Source organism: Felis catus, chromosome B3, assembly GCF_018350175.1.
Source record: "Felis catus isolate Fca126 chromosome B3, F.catus_Fca126_mat1.0, whole genome shotgun sequence".
Classification (NCBI taxonomy): Eukaryota; Metazoa; Chordata; class Mammalia; order Carnivora; family Felidae; genus Felis; species Felis catus.
Genome location: NC_058373.1, coordinates 44,104,530 through 44,110,584, shown reverse-complemented (window position 1 = coordinate 44,110,584; position 6,055 = coordinate 44,104,530). Strand labels below are relative to the sequence as shown.

The following is a 6,055-nucleotide window of genomic DNA, read 5'->3' as shown; positions in this document are numbered from 1 at the left end:
AACCACTTTGAAAGTGAATTTTTTAGCTTGCTAGGGGCAATGACCTATGAGCCTGCAGACAAATCCCAACTGATTGGGTAAAGCCCAAACCCTTGTTATAGTGCTTGAGTTTGCTTGGAAAATTGGCTGCCACGTATGAGTCACAGACACAGGGTCGACCTCTGGGAGACACTGTGTGTGTGTGTGTGTGTGTGTGTGTGTGTGTGTGTGTGTGTGTGTTTTGAACATGCCTGGGACATGAAGCAGATCATAAGCGTGTCTTGCAAACAATGACTTCTGTTTGGCCAAAGTGAATATCAAGGGCAGCCTTACACTGGAGGAGGGCCATAGGAGATGAAGGCCATTGTGCCCACGGAGGGATAGGCGTGCCAAGGCTGCTCACAGAGCACTGTCATCACTGACTGCCCATCGATCAGCCAGATCCTGGGGAAGCATGGGCTTGCACCCACACGATGTTAGTGATTCAGCTATGTAGTATTGTCCCTATTTTACACATGGAGCTCAGAAAGGTTAAATAGCCTGCTCACAGCCACATTAACCCTACTTGGTCGTAGAGGCAAAATGTGACCACATGAGGATGCCTCTGGGCCTTGGGACTTTTCATGACACTGTACTCTCTGGGTGGCTTTTAGTGCAGAGTCTGACTGTACCTGTCTATCAGGCCATGTTTTAGCCACCCGGCCTCATTTTTGTTTTCTGCCTCTGATATTATATTTCTTGCTATTTGTAGCCAGATTATTTCTCCCTCTCTAAGTTGGTTCTCTTATTTGCTTAATGTTATAATTTATGTTTTGAATTCCCCAGGGCAATATTTTTCATGTTGACATTTTCAAAACTACAAAGAACTTGAGGGGCAATTAAAGTCTCAACGAGAGCATGAACTCTACCAGGAGAACCCTGGACTTTGTGGCCAACACTTGAGATAAAGAAGTGTGTTCTCTTCCTTCCCTGTGATAGCTGCCTTTTGGGATGGTTGGGATTTAGAATGTCTATCATTTTAATCAAAGTAGCTAGTGACTCATGACTTGTTGACCAAAGTTTCTCACAGGCTAAGGAGAGAGAAGTCTTATTTCTTCCCTTTGCAAATAAAGATTCCAATCATTTCATGCTGAAATCTGGATGATGCAACAATTTAGATGTATACCGTAAGATGTTGGATGATGTGGTTAATGTTCTGTTTTGAAGGTAGCATTTTATAAGAGGGAGATTTAGTTTTAACCTTGATACATTTTGAATTTAACAGACATACCCTCTCCATACCTATTTCCACTGAAACTTTATGGCTAGAATAAGGCATCAAAACCAAACAAGCAGACAAGGAAGCAAGCATACAAAAAGCCTACCCCATTTTGTTTTGTCTGTGCAACCAGAACCTATGCTCTCTGAGGTAAGCAAGGCCTTGTGCTCTGCTGCAGTAGGCTGAAAAATGGCCCCTCCTCCCCCTAAGACAGCCACATCCTAATCCCCGGAACCTGTGATTATGTTACTTTAGATGGCAAAAGGGACTCTGCAGATGTGATTAAGTTAAGGACCTTGAGATGGGAAGATTATTCTGGATTATCCTGGTGGGCCCAATGTAATCACAAGGGTCCTTACAGGAAGGAGGCTGGAGGTTTCAGAGACACAGAGGTAAAGTGATTATGGAAGGAAGCAGAGGGACAGAGAGAGGCTGGAAGATGCTATGTCGCTGGCTTTGGAGGTAGAGAAAGGAGCCATGAGGCAAGGTGGATCTAAAGCTGGAAAAGTCAGGAAGCAGATTTCCGTAGAGCCTTTCAAAGGAGCCAGCCCTGCCAATGCCCTGACTCTAGCCCCACTCCTATCAGACTTTGAGGAGTCCAGAACTTTAAGAGAAGAAATCTGTGTTGTGTTAAGCCCCATACTTGTGGTAATTTATTACAGAAGCATTAGGAAATGAATGAATTTGCTTCCTATTTACATCTCTCGTGACCAGCATAGTCCTTGGCATATAATATGGACTCGCAAGTTAGTATTTACCGAACAGATTGAAAACGTAAGGGAAGGAAATCATGAACACAGAATGTACCAGACATGGCAACATTGAGTGGTTTAAAAAACTCCCGATTTCTGAGGACAAGAAAGACATTTTTTTTTAAGGCTCCACTGGGTGTACAAGCTACCCAGTTATTCATGACATGACCCCAGAATTTAGGCAGCTGTGTATAAGCTCTTCAGGTCCAGCAGGCTCTTTCCTGGGGGCAGGTGGAAGAGACCACAGGCCTTGATAAAAAGCGTTTAGAGGCCAATTCCTTTGCAAATATCTATTCAGTGCTTCCAGGGGTCCAAAGCACCAGGGAGACAAGGAGGAAGAAAAGGCAGCATCCGTACTATGCAATACAACTAGCAAATACCAGCACCTTGAAGAATATACAGTAGGCACTCAGCAAGTAAATAGCAGAACGAATGACATGCGGAGCCAGTGTATAAACATGAGCGCTCCCACACCCCCTTCCCAAAGCCTTCTACAGCAGAAGTCGGTCTCCTCCCAACTCTGCCTTCTATGCATCCCTGGAGGTTAACTTCAACCAGATTTCATAAACGAAAGAAGAGCAAAGGAGAGAACCCTCCACCCTCAGCCACAGATGCACATACCACACACATTTCGGCCACAGAGACGGCAGACCACAGCGATATACCTCACCTTTTCTGGGACTCTCTTTTGTTCGGGTATTGCAAGTCTTTTAATTTAAAGAAAAATAAATTAAGCTACTCTGGCTGACGAAAGAGAATAGTTTCCCCACGGAACTTATTAACACTTAATGGTTATATTAGTGATTTGCTTCTCATCCAGGATTCTTTTCGGTTTATCATAGAGGTAAAATCAATACCTTCTACCAAAGTGGAAAAACTTAGGTGATTCATTTGTGAGATACAGGAACAAAGGAAAATTAATGATAAAGACTGAAAATAACTTCAGTTCTTCCAATTCAAGATCTAACCGACTCTCCGGATCATAATTTAGGAAGACGGAGACCTTGGGGATCATCTAGTCCTGTTTTTTTCACTTCGCAGATGAGGAAAGGTGGGGCCCATTTGGAGTTTGCCAGGTCACACTGGCTAGTGGACTCAGGCCTAGGGCCCAGGTTCTGAGTCCGGGATCCAGCGTGCATCCCCATCTGCCTTGCTGCCTCAGACGACTGTACCAGGAATCTGAGGCACACAAAAAGAAGCAGACACCAGTCTTACCTTCAAGGTGTTTACAGTCTAGGGGAGATAATACATGTATATAGAAAATATGAGCTTACAGAGATAAGCTCAACATAAGAGTTATAGATTAAAAAGGAATCTTTAGGGGCACCTGGGTGGCTCAGTCAGTTAAGCGTCCGACTTCAGCTCAGGTCATGCTCTCACAGTTCATGAGTTCCAGCCCGCATCGAGCTCTGTGTGGCAGCTCAGAGCCTGGAGCCTGCTTCGGATTCCATGTCTCCCTCTCTCTCTGCCCCTCCTCTGCTCGTACTCTGTCTCTCTCCCTCTCAAGAATAAATAAACATTAAACAATTTTTTTAATAAAAAAAGGAATCTTTAAATCCCATGAAATTCCTTTGTAATTTTTAAAAAAATAGTAATCAAACTTGTTAAACAGTGAAATTATTCCTTTTTCGAGATTCCTTGGAACCAAGTATTTGGACTATAATTTAGTTAAGGATTTCACAACGTGCCCTATTTGAGCATCTGATTTGAAAAAAATAAACAAGCAAGCCAGACCACACAATGCCCGTTGAATGAGATCTTCTGGGCAGGTATCTCCCCATCTGCCCAGGCAAGTCAAACCAAATGAGGCACTGGGTCAAAAAGGAAGGAAGAGTAAAGGATAAATCCATTGACCACCACCCCAGGAGGCCAAGAGAATCTCTCCTCCCCGTTAGTCGTGACTGGCTCTAAAATAAAAATAACGTACTCAAGCTGTGATAGAGGAAAGGTCTTGGTTTGGAACCCAACTACAAAGTATTAGCAAAGAGAGATTATTACCCACTAGAAACTCTCTTTTTGGTATAATTAGAAGAATAGAAAGACCACTGAATAATGGGATTTGTGAGAAATATGGGTCATGTGTCGGCAGCACTACTTGCTTGCAAAATTGGCTATGTGAGTTGGCACATAGCACCGTGAATATTAGAAACCACAAATCTCCAGAGTTTCCTGAACAAAGTAAAAGGCCTTGTCTATGGATTGACAGGTTGGAGGTCAGCTCATGTAACAAGTCTCTGGGTAAGCTCCAAAGCCACCTATGAGTTTCCTATTTTTCTTTTTCTTCTTTTCCCCCCCCCTTCCTCCTCATCCTTCACCTCTCCTCTCCCCCTTCTTCTCTTATTCTGGATATGGGCATCTTAGTGGGTCCAACTGTGGCTTATGACGCTTCTGCCAATCTCCCAGAGAAAACAGGCCCTCTCCATATCAATGACCAACTAGGAATCCACAAGCAGCTCTGGATAATGGGAAAAGCATATTTCCATGGACAAAACCAAGGGAAGCTGATTCTTTTGCCCCTGGAAGACTAGAGGACTTACTCCCTAGTTAGATTACACTGCAGATGAAAATCCTGAGAAGGAACAAACCTCCCTGTACTGACAACAAAGCCAATCCTTGAGAAGCTTAGCCATAGTGGGGACCTCTGAAAAACTTCCCTTTGGGAGCCTGAAATGGCAATCAAGTACTTCCCTATTTTTATCTGTCTAATCATAGATTCCTCTATAGGATTATGGTCTTGAGTTCTAAGTAAGTTAAGTCAATGTCTTCTAGGAGGTATAATTTATGAAAAGGGTAAAAGATTAAGTGAAATTTCAAATTCTCAGGATCAAGTCTACCTTGGACGCAGACAAAGAGCCAAGTGTTCACATCATTTACCTCTGCCTAGAGTGGTCTCTCAGCTATTATTTCACACTCTGAAATATTTCTTGCATAGATCTTCATGATTTCTAGGAGCCCCTGTGGAGGGTGGAACCTATACCTTCTCTTTCCTTAGCACTCATATTCAAGGCACTTAAAAATTTGCATTTGTGTACTTTTCTGTTTCTGTGTCCCTGTCTCCTCCAAAAAAATGGGGTGATGGTGGTGGTAGAGAGTCAATATTTTCTTTCTATATCCCCAGTGCCTTCTACCTATTAGGAGCTCAGTAAGGGCAGGATGATTAATGAATGAATACATGAAATCTGTATTTCTTGGGCATCCAATAGACATGAGAATCCAGAGTTCTGAGTAATGGATAGGAGAAAGGACCAAACCCTGTGGATGGTCTCCTCACAGACCATATCAACAGGGCAAAGTCCTTCTGTCTCTATTTCTATTTCCCCATCTATTTGCATACTTATGTTTTCAGGAATCAGAGGGTTGCTCTTTGAAAAATTCTTGAAAAGACTAGGTAACAATTGTTTTATAAATGCCAGTCTGACCCTCTACTTTACCCCAGTGAGCTACTATTAAGTATAATGCAAAGAAGACAACGTTTAGCAGGGAAGTCTGTGCTTAAAGGATTTGGCCACAAATGCAAAACAGAATTCATTTTTGCACTTGAAGAAAAACATCCCTATTTCAATTGTGATGTTTGGAGTTTCAGTGTAAATTATAAAATGCCTTCGGAAAGGCATTATTGAAGTAGCTGATGGTCCCGGCGGAATTACTTAGCCAAGTGTATCCTCCTGTCAGCCCAGACTGTCATTCGAGTATATTGACCCTCCCTGACGGAAAGTCTATGAAAAGCAGAAGAGGAAGCACATGTTGTAAACCCACTGCTGAGCATTAACAAGAACAGAATTAAAAACTATCACTTCTGGGACTTATCACACAACTTGGAAATAGTGTTCAATAAAGGAAAAGATAATTTGGGGCCACACTACCCGGAATGAACATCTCCCACGCAGTCGCTGGTCTGGATTTAGAAAACTGCTTGGCTCCCCAGAGAGTAGATGGTTAATGAGTATTTTAAAGGACGAGATTGAGGTGGTATGATAGAGTCGAAGGGTTCCAGCCTTGCTTCTACTTCTGTAAAGGCAAGTGGAACTGCCTTTGAATAAGACACTTTATACCTCCTGGTGAAAAT

At 42.8% G+C, this 6,055-nt stretch overlaps 1 protein-coding gene across 2 annotated transcripts in view; it reads right to left on the bottom strand.

The window, feature by feature from the left end:
- The window catches only part of RORA (RAR related orphan receptor A), a 718,773-nt gene that overhangs the window by 161,996 nt on the left and 550,722 nt on the right, over positions 1–6,055 (bottom strand). The gene's annotated exons all lie outside the window — the stretch shown is intronic.